Raw genomic sequence first — 16,006 nt, 5'->3', positions numbered from 1 at the left:
CACCCCACTGGTGGCAGCGAGGCTACACGCAGAGGAGATGCAAGAAAGGCACAGAGGAAAGGAAGTTCTTACTAACCAAAGCAGAGGGGAAGACGAGAGCCCACCAGTGATCAAACCTGGGAGAGAAGCGCTGATGGATGGAGCCGCAAATGTAGTCTTTCAAAGGTATCACTGGGCAGGATGACACCAGAAAGAAAATCAAAGCAAAAGAGTCGCTGAGCAGGTGGCATGCTTTCAATCCTGGCTGACCTGGAATCGGCACTACTTACCCCAGTGCACGCCTGTTGCAGCGATCAAGTTACCCAGTGAGAAGGGGTTACACAGCAATTATAACTACCTCCCCACCAGCGGAGCAGCCAAACATCCTCTGCTACCCACAGCTTCCCAGCAGGCTCACAAGCAAAAGAGCCAAACAGGTTTCATTCACTTTGCAGCTGCTGCCCAAACCAGCGTAGGTAACAGCGTTGGACCTGATACCCAAGAGACAAGCCTACACCGACTTAAAGAACGATGCACGAGCCTGCTTGCTTGCTTATCCAAACCTGCGGATGTCCAGAGAGCATACAGTTCTGTTGTTAAAAGTCTTTTTATTTATGTACTTTTATAATGAACAGTATCTGTGTATTATTCTTTGTAAGTATCTGTGCTCCCTGAAGGTCAGAGTTAAGAACATCCAAGTAAAGGTCCTGGAAGTGGGTTTGAGCATTTTATTGGAGCGATCAGTGATTTATCAACCACTTCTGGCACTGGTTGTGAACATGCAACTATTGCTTACTCTGACCCAGAAAGGGCCACTATTTTAGCCCTATTCGAAGCGAGATGTTAATTGCTCTTCAGATGGTACCAGTGCCTATTGCCAGATCTGCAAGGACACATCACCTGCAGCCTTTTGATCAAAGGCCGGGTCTGGGGGGAATGAAGTTCAGAGCCGATTTCTTTCTGTGTATTATTAAAAAGCATCACTAAAAATTCACCACACTGCCAAGTATACTTCATGTCTGGTGGGACAAAGCACCCCTTCTCCCTCACATTTGCAGAAGCAAATACAATTGGAGAAAGGAACAAAGTTTCACTTCTGCAGCCACTTACCAGAAGAAATGGTGTGGTTTGGCCATCACGCTCATTTGTTTTCCCTGCAAAGACGTACTAACAAGGACCTTGCTTCTTAGTGACTGAGGAGGAGGGAAAGAGAAACCTTGACCGCAAAGAGGAACCCAGTCTCTGGGAGACAGGCAAAGGGGATGCTGTTAAACATTCAGGAAACACTAAGGGAAAGATGGGGGCAGCCAGAAGCTTTGAAAGTTTTGATTTCTCCAAGATAATGAACTGCCTGTTCTAACTAGAGGAGAAATAGCCTGTGAGCCCTCTCTCCCAGAGAGGTTTCTCCTACAACGTTCAATACTGTAAAGGGCTGGAGAGGAGGGAACACTCTTGGCTGGATTAATTTACAAGGTCAAAGTTATTTTTTTCCCAGGGGGAGTTAAACCAGACTCATGCCTTTCTTCTCTGGGATTGATAAAGTGTTTGAAACTCTCCTGCTTGCACAAGGAGGGCAGGAGCATCTACTGCCCCAGGAGCACAGGCGCGGCCGAGCCCAGGACCACCCCAGCAACTGGGGAATTGCACAAGTGGCATCTTTGCGGGAGAAGTTAAATACTTGATTCCCTTTTCAACCAGGCTACTTAAGCTTTGGATCTGTTTTTGTTAAAGCCTTCTTACTTTAATTAAGAAAGTCCTTGCTGAAATGCAGTACCCTGCCCCTTTGGTTACAGTTAACGTGTCTACTGAGATCGCCAGCAAACCTTTAAGACACAACCAGGCTGAACTCGGTAGCTCTCAAGGAGTGATAAAAACCCTTTAAATGTGGTATGGGAGAAAGATCATACTCTCAGCAAATTGAGGATCCAAAGCAACCCTGAGAAACTCGAGTTTTGGGCCAACAGGAACCTCATGAAGCACAGGAAGGGGAGTGCAAAGCTCTGCCCTGGGGAGGAGTAACACCAGGCGTCAGCGCAGGCTGGGAACAGACTGGTCGAGTAGTCGCCCAGCCGAAAAAGGACCTGGGAGTTACAGGGATGCCAAGCTGTGTACGAGTTAGCAGTGCATTCTCATCGCAAACACCACAAATTGCATAGCGGGCAATGTCAGGGGCAGCGTGGCCAGCAGGCCAAGGGGAGGTGATAAATCAGCACTGCTGAGGCTGCACCTGGAACAGAGCTGGAATAGTGGACTTCATGGATATTATGAGTCCCCGAGCAGAGTTAGGACTTCCTGGAAAATCTGTTCATTTCGATTACTGGGGGAGAGAAAAAAAAAAGAAGGAAAAAACCAAAAAAACCCAGAAGTAATAATTTCCTCCCAGTTCCCACATCTCTATAAATGGCCCAACATCACCACATTTAGGATGTGTATCTGAGAAAGCAAGGTTCTCTTTTAAAGAGAAGTTTCTTGTCGGAAAAAGACTTGAAAAAGGGAACCGAGCTCTGTACTGTTCAGGGCGCCAGGCAGCGCTGCCGGCAGCCTCCCTGCCAGCGGAACGTAAGGAAAGGACAGAAGGCAAAAAACAAACTGCTGACAGCCTTCCTGCCCTCCTGCAACCCTGGAGCATCACAGCAAGATTAACTGGAGATGGTAGTTGACTAATAGGTGGTTTTGACAGGGTAAAGTGGAGAAGATCAGATAGGAGAAAATATGGCTGCACTGAGCTGGCCATGAAATCCTTGATCTCCTTTGGAGAAATGCATTGCTTTTAGCCGCCGGGTGCCAGTCACTGGTGCAAGCCCAGCAGGTAAATAGGCACAGGCAGTGTTTGCAGCAGGAAGCTTAACCAGAAAGGAATTTTATCCACCCAGAGCAGGCCCCTGCCTGGGGCAGCCGGGAGACCTCTCTAGCAATCAAACACTGACGCCTCTTAAGGTCTAACCTGCTCATGTACCTACTGCTTCTCCGCTCTTACAGGTGCTGTGCTGGCTGGGGGCTGATTTTCACCACTGGAAACAGAGACACCCATCTGCATTGACCAAAAATCAGTGTTCAGCAACAACTATTGAAGGCAACTGCTGCCCAAGCAGCACCAACAAGCGTTTGGTCTTGCCAGGCTGAAAATATCAGTTAAAGTAGGCAAGACCCCCTGCTTAGTCCAAGGGGAACAGCCCTCAACTCAACAGTTTGGGCACTTCCACACAGCCTACAAATCTCAGTTGTACCTACTGCTTCTCCGCTCTTACAGGTGCTGTGCTGGCTGGGGGCTGATTTTCACCACTGGAAACAGAGACACCCATCTGCATTGACCAAAAATCAGTGTTCAGCAACAACTATTGAAGGCAACTGCTGCCCAAGCAGCACCAACAAGCGTGGTCTTGCCAGGCTGAAAATATCACAGTTAAAGTAGGCAAGACCCCCTGCTTAGTCCAAGGGGAACAGCCCTCAACTCAACAGTTTGGGCACTTCCACACAGCCTACAAATCTCAGTTGTTTGACTGCTGCTCGTGGATTTTTATCCTCCCCGCTCTTCTCGCTTCCCACCCCTCCGTGAGCCCGCTGTCCCTCCAGCAGAGGACAAGGGTTTTTTGCTGGAGAGCATCGGCACTTCTCCACACGACCTCCCAGGCATGGGAGGTGATGGACAGCAAGATAGCCAAACCTAATCCCCACATGCTATGTGTTTTTTTTCATCCCATTCCCTTCCTTTTACAGCCTAAGTGGGAGAGAGTCAGGCCAGATCTCAGCCTCCATCTGCAGCCCGGGATTATGATCTGAAGCATAATATTTCTTTATGAGCAAATTATCACCAAGACTTCAATGCGCTGTTGGCCTTTTAAAAAACTAAGTGTTTAGTATTTTTATTTCTTTCTGCTTTGCAGTTTATGACTCCCATAAATCAGGTGACAGGCCATGGCACAGAGGGCTGATCCGATCTGTGGGAACGAGGAAAGGGGCAGGAGAAGGGAGCACCGGCTCAGTCCTTAACCAAGGGGACCTCTGCTCCCTGCTGTAAGCAGCCCCGCTGGGGAGGCAGGATGCTGCCCACCTGAGGCAGTGCTAACACCATGCCAACGCTTTCTTCTCTGACACTGAGTAAAAAAAAACTTATTTCTCCTATGCCACACCATCTACTTGTAAAATGTGAAAACCACTTCTCTCTCTCACAGGAGTGGGAGCAGTGATAAATCCATTAACATTCACAAACTGTTCCATCAGTACCGAAATTAGACTTACAGGGGGGACGGACACAAGCAAAGTACTAACCCGCTACACTGGTAACCCAACCCATGCATTTGAAACAATCAAATCTGACCCAACATGTTGCTGATCTAGAAGTCTTACCTCGTAGCAAATGAAAGATGCTGCCACAGTTAAAAGACTACTTCAGAGTCAGAGACTTCATGCTGAACTCCCAAGTCTCACAAGTCAAAGACTGAATTTTCAAGGACATTTAATCACACAGAGATGCACCAAAGGCCATGCTAAGAAGCGTCCCAGCAAGCGACTCATCAGGGAAACCTCCTCCCTACATCTCCGTGCTTCCAAATACTATTAGAAAAGTCTGTCCTGTAATCAGCCTGCTCCCTGCCAGGGAAAGGGGATCCATAGCCCTTCCTTTCCCCTGCCCCTTGCCATCTGTCTTGTGCACTTGGACTCTAAATACTTCAGGGCAGACACTTTCCTATACACCCATGTGCGCATGCTTAACACCTTGCCAAGCGGGACACCATCTTCACAAAGACCTTAAGGCTCAAAAGACAAATAATATATAATACTCCAAGGACTTTGTTGGATTGGGGGTTGCAGGGTTATTCACTGATGGTGGTTTTATTGCTAGCTGTACTGCATTGTTCATTGATAAGAACTGGTCTTTCTCCCTACGCGTTCAATGCTGGTTTGCTAGGGGAGACATCAGTACAAGTACTTTATCTTCCACTGCTAGAAGGACAGGAGCGCAGGCGGCTTACTGCTGTTTCAAGGGAAAGTCTGTGCAGAACAGGGCGAGAGGACTTCTGCAAGGACAAGCCCTGACGTTCTTTCCGCTGGTTCACAGAAGCCCATGAGGTGACATAACTTCATGTGGCAACCCTCCCTTGAATACTCCCACAGTCCCAATCCTTCCTTTGGCATTTCCAAGGCATTGGAAGTCCTGCAGACATTTTGCCTACCGAAGCAAAAGGGGATGCCAATCGCTGCCCTGCTTCTGAGCGGCTGCCTGCAGCCCAGCCTCCACCACTGGTCCTCCACTCGACCAGGAAGATTTTACCTGCTACAAAAAGCTGTATAAGAGGCAGGTGTTGCTGCGATCCTCAGCAGGCACCCACCTTCTCAGTGGGCGCCAGCAGCACCGGGTTGTGCACCCAGACTGCCATGAAAGCGGTAAGAGTGCTACTGACTGGGTAGCCAAGTGCCAACAAGCACAAAGGCATGGGGGTATTTCATTTTATACATATTTTACCAACATTTAAAAGTACATGAGAGTCCCAACCCATCCCATAACCTGCACACAAGACTGTATGAAAGGTAAAGGGAGGAAGTTAATTGAGCATGGATAAATTCACCTAATAACAGAGGCAGAGCTGGCAAGAGTCTGGTGGTGGCCCTGGCCAGAGACTGCGGCACACGCCTCGGCCCCAGCCCCTCGTTGGGCACCTGGCCCTGCCATCCAATTTAGTCCCTCGCCTTGGCCACCAGGACTGTTTGCCCCTACAAGCCGCCCTGCGATGGGGGAAACGGTCTGGCTTCCACCCGACGCCGAGGAAACGGAGGGGCACGTGGTCCAAAGCACAGCCCTTGCACGCAGCCTCAGAAAGCACCTGGGAACCTCCAATTCACATGAAGAGCATACTGGATTTGGGCAGGATGGGCACAATGGCGATTTCGGTCTCCTCTAAGAGTTCACAGCGCGATCTGCAGAGCACGCTGGGTTTCCTGCCGGGAAAGGAAAGGAGGGGAGGCAGGCTCGGGGGGGATCCCGAAGGGCATGGCCCCTTCCTGGGGCTCTTGGCCAGTGCCCTCACGAAGGACATGGTCACCGTTTCTCCTGTTTGGCAATGCTTGAAAGCAGGACATGCAGATGCCCATGGAAATCCCAATGCGGAGGCCCCTCCATGGGCAGCAGTGGGGCCCCCGGGACGGCACCGGTAAGGATGCAGGAACGGGTCCCTGCCCTGAACTCCCACCGAGGTGATAGCCAGGGAGAAACCCCCTGACAGGTTGCCCCACGTAAAACAATACAAACGGGCAGCTAACCACACCGAGGTGGCAGAGTTCTGACCGTTGACATTAAACCGCACAAGTTGTTCCAATAAAACTGAGATTAGATGATAAGCAGCAAGCAGTAACAGCGGGAGGACATCCCTCCCTCCCTCCCTCCCGTCTGGGTGCCCACAGTCATCAGTACAGGACTCGGCGCGACAACTGGAGCCGGGCTGTAGCATTAAGGACTCCCAGTCGGAGAGCGCAGGCGAGACGGAGCCCTGCCAGAGGCTCACCCCCACGGCTGGGGCTGTCACTGGAAGTAAAAGGATTAGCAGAGAGAAGAGAAAGCTTCCAGGCTGGCAAGGGATAGGCAAAGTGCATAAGAAGTTCAGACCATGCTTTTAAGTGAGTTTTGAGCATCAGAGAATCTCTTCGACAATAATGAGAATCCAGTATTTAAAAAAATAAATACATTTAAAAAAAGACGGAAAAAGAGAGTAGCAAGTACCTGCTCTCTCCCCCAGGAAAACACGTGCTGCACAGAGCAATTCCGAAACACAGACACCAGTCTCGTCCTCCCGAAACCCGGTTGTAAAGCTAACAACTGTTGCGCTATTAAAGTGTCAGATAAGCCAGGCGAAAGCACCAGTGAGACTCCTGGAGCTTCAATACTCTCTGGGATCACTTGGGCACATCGGGTTTTACTCCAAAGGTATCAAGATCTAGGAGTGTTAAGGCCAGAGGTAAACATTATCAGGAGTTGCCCTGCCCTCCTCCAGGAACCACAGCTGATCTGTTTAGACAGAAGGACAGGCAGGAGGCAATGGCAGAAGGCAATGGCATTACCCGTTTCAGAAAGCCACCTACTCTCCTGCAAGAGACGTCAGGGAAACGCAAAGTTCACTACATGCCTCCGAAAATCATACAACTGCTTTCAGTGCTGAAAATGTGCATCTTGTTTCCAAGCTAATGTTTTCCCCATTTTGCTCTCCAGTCATCAAGTTGTGCTGTGGCTGCTCCTCGCGGGCAGGAGAGCTGCCGGCTGCCAGACGTCTTGCCCCCAGGTGGGTGCCGGCAGCCTGGAGCCCCTCACCACTCAAGTCCACCTCTCCCCGCCACTGAGTGGAGGGGCACATTAGAACAGGAAAAAAAAAAAGTGAGCTAAAGCCAATTAAAAGTGCAGGGAAAACACGGGGAGGCAGGATGTCATTACCAGAGCTGGAATTTGGCCTGGGTGCCATGGAGATGAAACACAGCAGATGGTTAAGGTGTACATGGGAAGCACGCGCGCAGCACCTGACTATAGATTTAAGGCCAATTAATACAACAAAAGAGAAAACTTGACAAGGAAGCCAGAGACCTACAAAATGAATAAGTGAACCATGAAAAGGGGAGGCTCTCCCATCAAAAAAAAAAAAAAAGCAGCAGAGTGTACAATACCTACAGAGCCGTGAATAAACTGAAGTTGGAACAGATGGAGACAGAAACAAACCGCCGTGTGTATTAGTTGGCTAACAAGTAAAAGAGCCGGCGCGGGGAAAGAGCTTCCCTGCAATTCAGGGCGAGAACAATAGGCTCCGGTTCTGCAGCACCCCCTTCCCGAGGTGCTCAATGTTCTTCATATGGCTTAATTTAAGGCTCACAAGCTGCAGCACTCTCAGATACAAGATCCTAACAAATGACCGGGAAAGCATATTCTTTTAAATAATAAACCATGTGCCTCTAATTAAAAGAGCCCAGGCACTACGCAGCAGAGACAGGAGCCTTCCCCAGCAGCCCATCACGCGGGAACAGACCCCGACTAAGCGGCCCTGCCTCGGACCTGATCCAAAATGAGATCAGGGGACGACAAACAAGGGCTTTCCAATGGATGGTGACTGCCCTGAGGTGGCCGCGGTCACAGTCCGCTGGGTAAACACTTGGTAAACCCCAGCGCTACCTCGGAGGCACATAGGTGACCTTTATCTTTGCAGGCAAGGACCCTGCAGCCGGAGAGCTGCTTTGCACACAAACATTTCCATTGAATTTTATCTGATCGCCTGTGAACTGAAGCCCTGGCCGGGTCAGAGATGGGAAAACAAGCAAGGAGACAAGCCAACACACCATGGGAATGGGAGCAGGGAGAGGTTAGTGTGGTGCAATTAAGCACAACAAGAAAAACCCCTCGCTACAAGGACATTTAAAATCCCAGCTGTGAAGAAGAGGAGGCAAGTGTCCCGAGGAGCACTGGGCGCTGGCTTCCCAAAAGCCACCCTCATCCCGAGGGCAGCAGCAGCACCCTGACACCCACGGCAGCAGCCCCCTAATCAGGTCAGGCTGGCAGGAGCAGGCACTCAGCTTTCCCTCCAGGTCTGCAAACACAAGGCCGTCCCGCCACTGTATCTGCGATGTAAATCCCAAAGATAAACAAGACCAGCTCTGCAGACAACATTTATCACCCACTTTAAAGGTGAGCTACTTGGGGCTAAGCCCCCTGAGAGGCAGCCCCCATGGCAAGCTCAGCCTGGAAGCGACAAGCTTTTAATGGCATTAAGTCCTGCCTTGAAGGCAAAACTACTGACTTCAAAGCAAGAGAACTTTTGCAGAGCCGTGCGGTCCCTGAAAACCCTGTCCCAAAAAGCCCATCCTTTCGTTTGTGCTCTGGACAGACCCTGAAGCATCGCTGGTTTGCACAGCAGCAGGCATGCTTGTGCATCAGCTGCTCCGCTCCTTATAGTGCTAAGGAGACACCAGCATGTTTCCCCACCACCACAATGACTTTATAAAACAACGCAGGCCGAGAGGCAGCACCTGCAATAAGCCCAATCACAGGCACAGGCTATAAAAAACCTCCCCCCCATCTCTACCCCCACCTGATTCCCTCTGTGGCTTTAAGCAAATCACATAACTTTTCCCCTTTAGTTTCTGCACCTGGGAGAGAATAATATTTACCTACCCCAGAAGGGTGTTGAGAGGATTAGTTAATGTTTGCCCAGCATTTTAAAGGATAAAATATTCTGTATTAATTCCTAGCTGCTGAAAAGACTGATACGTATGACTCTCATTAGCTCCAACAGAAGATTTTTGCTTGAGTTGGGCTTTACTGCTTCAGAAGAGTAGAAGCAAGATGATGTGATATTAACATTTCAAAAAGCGCCTGCAGCACGCGCTGTAAAACCCCTTCTCTTTTGACTACCGCCAGCCTTCTGCTCCGCCGCCTGTGTTGCGGAGATGCACCTGCACCTGTTAGACATTAAAGCAGTCCAAACTCAACACGGGTCTCTGGGTCTGTGCTGGCAGCGCTGGGTAACCCCCTTGGAGGGGGTCCCTTTGCAGGCCCCCACGGTGGGGAGCTGGCCTCACCTGCGAGATGTCCTCTCATTGATTAAAAACAGCCGTTGCACCGGGATTGCCCTTCTGCTCAGATTTGAAAGACGGGAGCCGACACAGGTTTTCTTGCCCTGACGGCTGTGAGCTTTAGGTGGGGTCCGTGCAGCACCCTGTCTGTCGGCGGATGTGCCCGGGGGACGCGCCGGGAGGGTGGGCATCCCCTGTGCTCTGCCGCACCACTGCTCAGGTTGTGTCCCCTGCGTCCGGGTACTGGGCAGAAAGAAAGAGAGATTGATAAGAACCGGGCTCCGGCAGAGCACCTGGCAGTCTCAGCATGCTTTACAACCCAGGACACCCACAGCGCTAGGGAAAATATATTGCTGCACATCCCACAAATCAACCCACCCACTGCTCAGGCCCTTTACATTCCCAGCGTGGCACCGGCGCTGCCGCAGCGTCGTTGTTCCCTCTCTGTGTGCTGGGCACCTTGTTTCTGAGGGTGAGGACAGCGAGGTGCCACCTCTGCATGGTGTTGCACCCCCAGGCTCATTTCCCTCAGCTGTTTCCCACCACAGCTCACCCCAGCGCCGGTATCCCATACGTGATGGGTGCCCACGCCGCCATACACGGGGGCTCCACTCTCATGGACAGCGGGTCGAAATGCCAGCAGCCTCGTGGGCTCCCAGGACAGAACAAGCGGAGGAAAAGGCCTGGCTTTGGCCCACGGTATCTGTGGCTTCCTGGGTTAAGCAAGCTGCACCGGGCAGGGCTCTGGGCACGGCAGCCACCAAGCTCCCACCTCCAGCAAACGCTGTGGCCGCAATGAATGCACCTCTGTACACCCGTCCTCAAAAGCAGCACGGCAGGGCTGAGCCCCGCAGCAGTGAGGAAGGGGGATGGGGGGCTCACGGAGCCAGCCAGAAAAGGGGTTTGGTTTTAACTGCTGGTTTATTGCCTGTCGGCAGAAGTGTATGGCTGTACAATAAGGGAAAGGCTGGAGGAAGGTGTCTGGAAATCGGACTAACCCACCCCCAGACTCATGAAAGAAAAACGCCACCAAAGCAGCACCCCACTGGCCACACAGTTTCAGGGAGGGGAAGCGATTTTGAAGCCCGAGAACAATGGGGCGACCTTTCCCTCCTTTCTTCTGGCAAAGGTAAAAGACCTCCCTGAGGAGGTGTCCACGCCGGGGAAGCCGCTGAATGAGAAGCCCCGGGCCAATAAAGCATCCCTTTGTGCGTTCAAACACCCTGTCCAACGGCGCTTCCCAACCTTCATTGCTCCTGCCTGCTGGCAGCGCTGGCGAATCTCAGCCCTCAGCAGCGGGTCACCGTGCAAATCCCCAACCAGAGGCAACGGCATGGCCATGCCGGCACCGAGGGTTGCCTGCCAGCGCCGGACCGTGCGCCCCCCACATGCGGTGGGGCAGCCCGGAGGGCTCAATTTTCCTTTCTGGAGGAGCCCCTCCGCCCCCATCACTCCTTGCTTCTCCCGTCTTGCCCGACTTCGAGGACGGCAGGCGGAGGCCGAGGCACCGCAGAGAGCTGCTGAACAAAATCAGAAGGACAGACCGAAACATGACTAATTTCTAACACATCACAGCCTGTGAGTCATTTTGTTTGTGAGCCTAAATCGCTCTCTGCTGCTTTCATACAGGCTTGTTTCAAGGGTGAGTAAGCAGACAGTGGCAGACATGACTTTTATTATTCCCAGAGCTTTGAAGTTGTACCATTTCACTGTGGTTAGCTGCATCAGCCGTTTGCAGCGGGACATTTCGAAGAACTCAGCGATGATGCATAGGTAGCCAGACCGAGCCGAGTTGGAGCTCAGCATATCCCATTGACGGTATTTCGTGGTGACTCATTAGTATTCATTGTTTTTATCCCATCATTTTATTTCAATATTCTTGACAACGTCCAAGAAGGCCCTTTTCATGGACAGAGGTCAAGGGCAACGAAAACAGCTTCAAGCTGTAATCAAAGCCCCTTTCTGTTAAATTAGCGGTCCACAAGTTAAAGTGGATTTTGTGATTAATATCCTTGAAGACTAACCAACGCCACTTGAAGAGGGAGAAATACGGAAGAACTGTTCTAGCTACAACAGTGTGAGCATTTCAGGTATTTATACGTGTATACTCATACATATGCAAAAGGGTAAACACAGAAACACGCATCTATTAGACGAGAAAGTGAAACTTCCTGCATTTTTGAATGACTCATTTAAAACAGCTTATTACATAGATATTTTATATATTTAAAAATACAGCACTTGCACATATTTTTGAGAGACAATTGTATGTTTAATTCCATCCCAGGTTAAACTGTTACGGCCTTTTTTCTCCTGCTGCTCCAGAATTCCACATTTCCCATCTATATTTCTACACTTAACTGATTCTAACTTGAATGACCGATCATCAGGGAGACTCTTTGCATCGCATGCAGCAGCACAGTTTGAAAGCGTGCGGTATTTTTAGCTGCAAAACCCATGTCAACTTCGGGACAAATATGAACCTTTTGTCAATTGGAGGCATCACAGCCACTTCCCCAGGGAAAGTCTAAGCAAAACAAATGCACAAACACCAAAGTCTAAGCAAAAGCGCTGGATTGTAATTGTGGGGTTATTTACACAGGCCAGTTCAAATTCTACTTTTAATTCCAGTGCCAAAAGTTTAGGGCTTGAGATAAATCACTCTTTCCCCTTGAAAGAGGCTGATTGCATTTATGGCTCGTTTCAGAGTCCAAGGGCCCAGGCCGAGATGGAAGGCCGGAGGCAGAGCTGGGCGATGCCCCACGTCCAGCGCCACGGAGGGCAAGGGCTCTGGCGGCGGGGAGAGGAACAGCCAGATTCGGTTCCCAGCAGCGCTCGGCCCTCTTGGGTAACCTCGGATGTGTCATTTAGCCTCCCTCTGACTCAGTTCCTCATTCGTACCATGGAAATAACACCACTTCTTCATTTCGTAGGAGTTTGGGGCAGATAAATATCTTTTAATTTGGTATCGGAATCCACTTGAGAAGCGTAACTAAAATAGAGATCGGTTACGATCTAAAGAAATGACACAAGCGAGGGCTGGGAGGAAGGAGCGAGACGCATGGTACAAAGGCGGGGAGCTCTCTGAACCGAGCTGATTTCTCATATCACCTCAGGATAGTTGAGAGCGAGAGCCTTGGCTCCCCATACAGCATGGGAAATTCCAGGGACCAAACGGTTTCCCCTAAGAGTTAAGGTTCGCTTTGTAAATGCATTTTCCCTTTTCTCCCTACCAGACTCGACAGGGCTTGGCCATGAGCTGAAGCACAGGAGAGATGCAGATCCTGGGTTGGGTTCCCGACGGGGGTCCCGCTCCCTGGAAACTCCTTGGGTCCCTTCAGAGGCTCCGCAGTGCCTTCGCCTCCTGGTTATGAAGGACCAGGAGGAGTAAAAATACCACACGCTTTCAAACTCCTACGAAATATGCGTGGCTCCCACATCCCTGCCGGGGGCTGCTCAGTAACCTGGGGAGGGAGCCGAAACACAGCACCTCTCCCCACCAGTCTGGTGCACCTCTGCCCCCCCCTCCAGCCTCCCTCTCCCACAAAGGCAGGGGACCGCACCTGAGTCCCTGCTGGATGGGCGTTAGAACCCCTGGGCCGTGCCAGACTTTTGGAACGACGTCATGTTTTGGCGTGTCAGACGTCTGCGTGATCCAGATTCTTCCACCTAACTGCGAAGTGGGTGCAAGGGCAGGTCCCAGCCCTGTTACTCTGGCAAGGTCAGATAGTTCTGGTCTGACACCCAGGGCGAGTGGAGCAGGGCTACCTGGGCCAGTGTGCCTCACCGCTTTGTGCTCTGCACCACCACCATGTAACGTAGACGTGGTAACTACCGCAGAGGGACGTGCATGGCCGGATGAGATTTTAAGACAAGCAACCTCGCAGCCCCGTCCCTGGCACGAACATTTTGCTCCAGGCATGACGTGGCTGACCACAACCCCTCTCATCCTCGACACATTTTGGTGGGTGAGCCAGGGGAGGTAACAGCACTTCTCTTTTTTCACAGAAGACAAAGCTGCGGAAGACACTGATTCCCATGGCAACAAAGGCAGAGAAGAAGTGTCCCAAGATGTGATTTGCTGTCACCATACCCACCTCGCGGCAGATAAGGACAAGTGATAGCTCTGAAAGGAACTGTTTCCATGGGACCCTTCCCAGCGAGCGCACGCGATGACAACCCCACTGTCTGCCACAGCTTTCAGTGTCGAACAGGTCTGACTGGTAGAGAGCAGCAAAGGCTGCCTGCCTCCGTCTCATCCTCTTGCGAGGAACAGTGCCCTCCTCGCTCCCCTCGAAGCCTGCCTAACCCTGAACAAGCCACGCTGCTGCTTGCTAATCCACTTACCCAGGCAATTACACCGGGATAGCAGCCTGCAGAGAGCCCCGCTCAACTTCTCAGCTAAACATCGTCCTGGGCGGTTTTTTTAATCCATGGAGTGCTACCTTAAGCTATGTTGAAAGCTCCTCACAGAGCACACATTTATGCTTTCGTAGTGCGTGCTATGTAAGTGCATTTCCTTCCGAAACTTTCATTTATCATACTTCTCCCCTCCCACCCCTGCCCCTTCGGTTCCCTGGGGAAAGTTAGTGAATTTATGCAGGAACAAAGTCACCTTGAGCTTTAATCCACACCCTAGCAGAAGGAATACGTCTGTCGGCAATCACATCCACCCACTCTGCAACTGCATTACAATGCTCACTTTGTTGGCACAGAAAATACTGGCTCCTTTTCTAGGCCTGGAGACAAGCTACCACAAAGGCTGGAGCAAAGAAAAGGGACTGGGGACAGAAGAGGGAGGAATCCGGCCCTGCACATTTGAGACTGAACAGGTAACCTGAGGTGAAACAGTCAAAGTAGGAAGAAAAGAGCAAGTCTGGCAAACCAAGACTTTGACTTATGAGAAACACCCCAAAGCGACTCCCTGCTCCCTTCCTAAGAAGAGAAGGCAGCTGAGAAAACTGCAGTCAGCGAAGTCGCAGAAGACAGGCAGAGATCCTCATCCAACTGAGAGCAAAACAGCGGCCAAAGCAAGTGGCAAAGTACAGCAGAACCAGGTGCATAAAACAGTCTGGATTTCGCCATCTGGGAGCAAAGGCCAGAGTCCTTCAGAACCAGGGTGGCACCCAGCTGCTGGGGCCATGGCTCCACGTTCCCCCCACACCCTCCTCCTTCCCTCAGGGAAACCGGCCCTGATGCTGCCTGAGCACACAGGGACAAGATGGTGCTTAAATAAGGGCCTGGGAGCTCCAGTAGCCCAGAACAGCATCGCAGATGGGCACAGAAACAAAGCTAAGCAGTGAAAAGCCACCTCCAGCAGAGACCCTACCAGCCCTGCACACGCGCTCACCTGACGTTTTGGAGGTGTGCACTGATTCAGAAATCACTTGTGCTGGTGCAATGCTGACGCATGCCTGCTGTTGCAGGCAGGGCTCCCACCTTTGCATCTCTCCTCACGTAACAGCTCCTTTGCATTCAACAGCAGGAACCACAGCCCTGTGCTGTCTACCCTACTTGCTGCCATGCCTTGATAAGCAGTCCTGGGATGAACCTGCTTCTGACTGGAAGAAAAGAAACATTAATATTCCCAGAAGGATGCAAGAGTTACAGCAGAGGGCCAGGAGGCTGAAGAAGAGGTGAATGGATAGTGGAGCCAGCCCCGATGAAATTGCCTCTCGCATACTCCCATCCTTCCGGCTGAATAGGACAGTCAGCTATTACCCAATTGCTTTGTCATCTTTGGCACTCGCTGCAGGCAAGCACCAGCTTTTGTCAGCCCAATGTTGTTGCTTTTCTCTGCCACGCACCCCAGAGCAGATGAGTGAGTTTCTGGAAACTGGTCCCACCTGGAAAACGGGAAAAAGAGTGAGGATGTAGGTCTCTAGGTGTAGGAGTTCTCTGAGCTAGTGTTGGAATCCAAGAGCCCAGAGAAATCAACTCATCCCAAATCACCAATACTTTGCTTACCACATTATAAAGAAAGAAGATTTAAATAGCACATCCCAGTAACCTCATCCTTATCTGCTGTCATTCCACTGGTATGCTCTGGATTATATTGTTACTTATATGGGCCACAAGGACAAGACGTGGTGGTGTATGGATTTCCTATCCTTCGCAACCGAGCAACACCACCAATGGACACAGACTTCACCAATTCACCTAGAGGTCCGTCAACTGCCATCGCTGCTTTAAAAACTGTTCAGAAACAAGATAGGTTGTCCTCAAACAGTTTACCTGGGCTTCTGTAATCTCAGACAGAAATCTTCCTTCTCCTGGCAGTAACCTTAAGCCTAACAAGAGCACCACAAAGCTTGCTATCTGCTCCCATGCTCCAGGAGTACATTTGGATTTGCCCGCTGCGTTTGTTTTCATAGACACCTCTACGCTGTTACGGAGGAGGCCAAAGGGGACATTCCAGGAGAACCTCCAGGGATCCAGACATGTACACAGACATAATCACCAGCGCAGGAGAACCAGAGGGAAC

The sequence above is a fragment of the Aptenodytes forsteri genome, unplaced genomic scaffold (genome assembly GCF_000699145.1).
Source record: "Aptenodytes forsteri isolate BGI_AS27 unplaced genomic scaffold, ASM69914v1 Scaffold56, whole genome shotgun sequence".
NCBI lineage: Eukaryota > Metazoa > Chordata > Aves > Sphenisciformes > Spheniscidae > Aptenodytes > Aptenodytes forsteri.
This window is presented reverse-complemented; position numbering follows the sequence as displayed.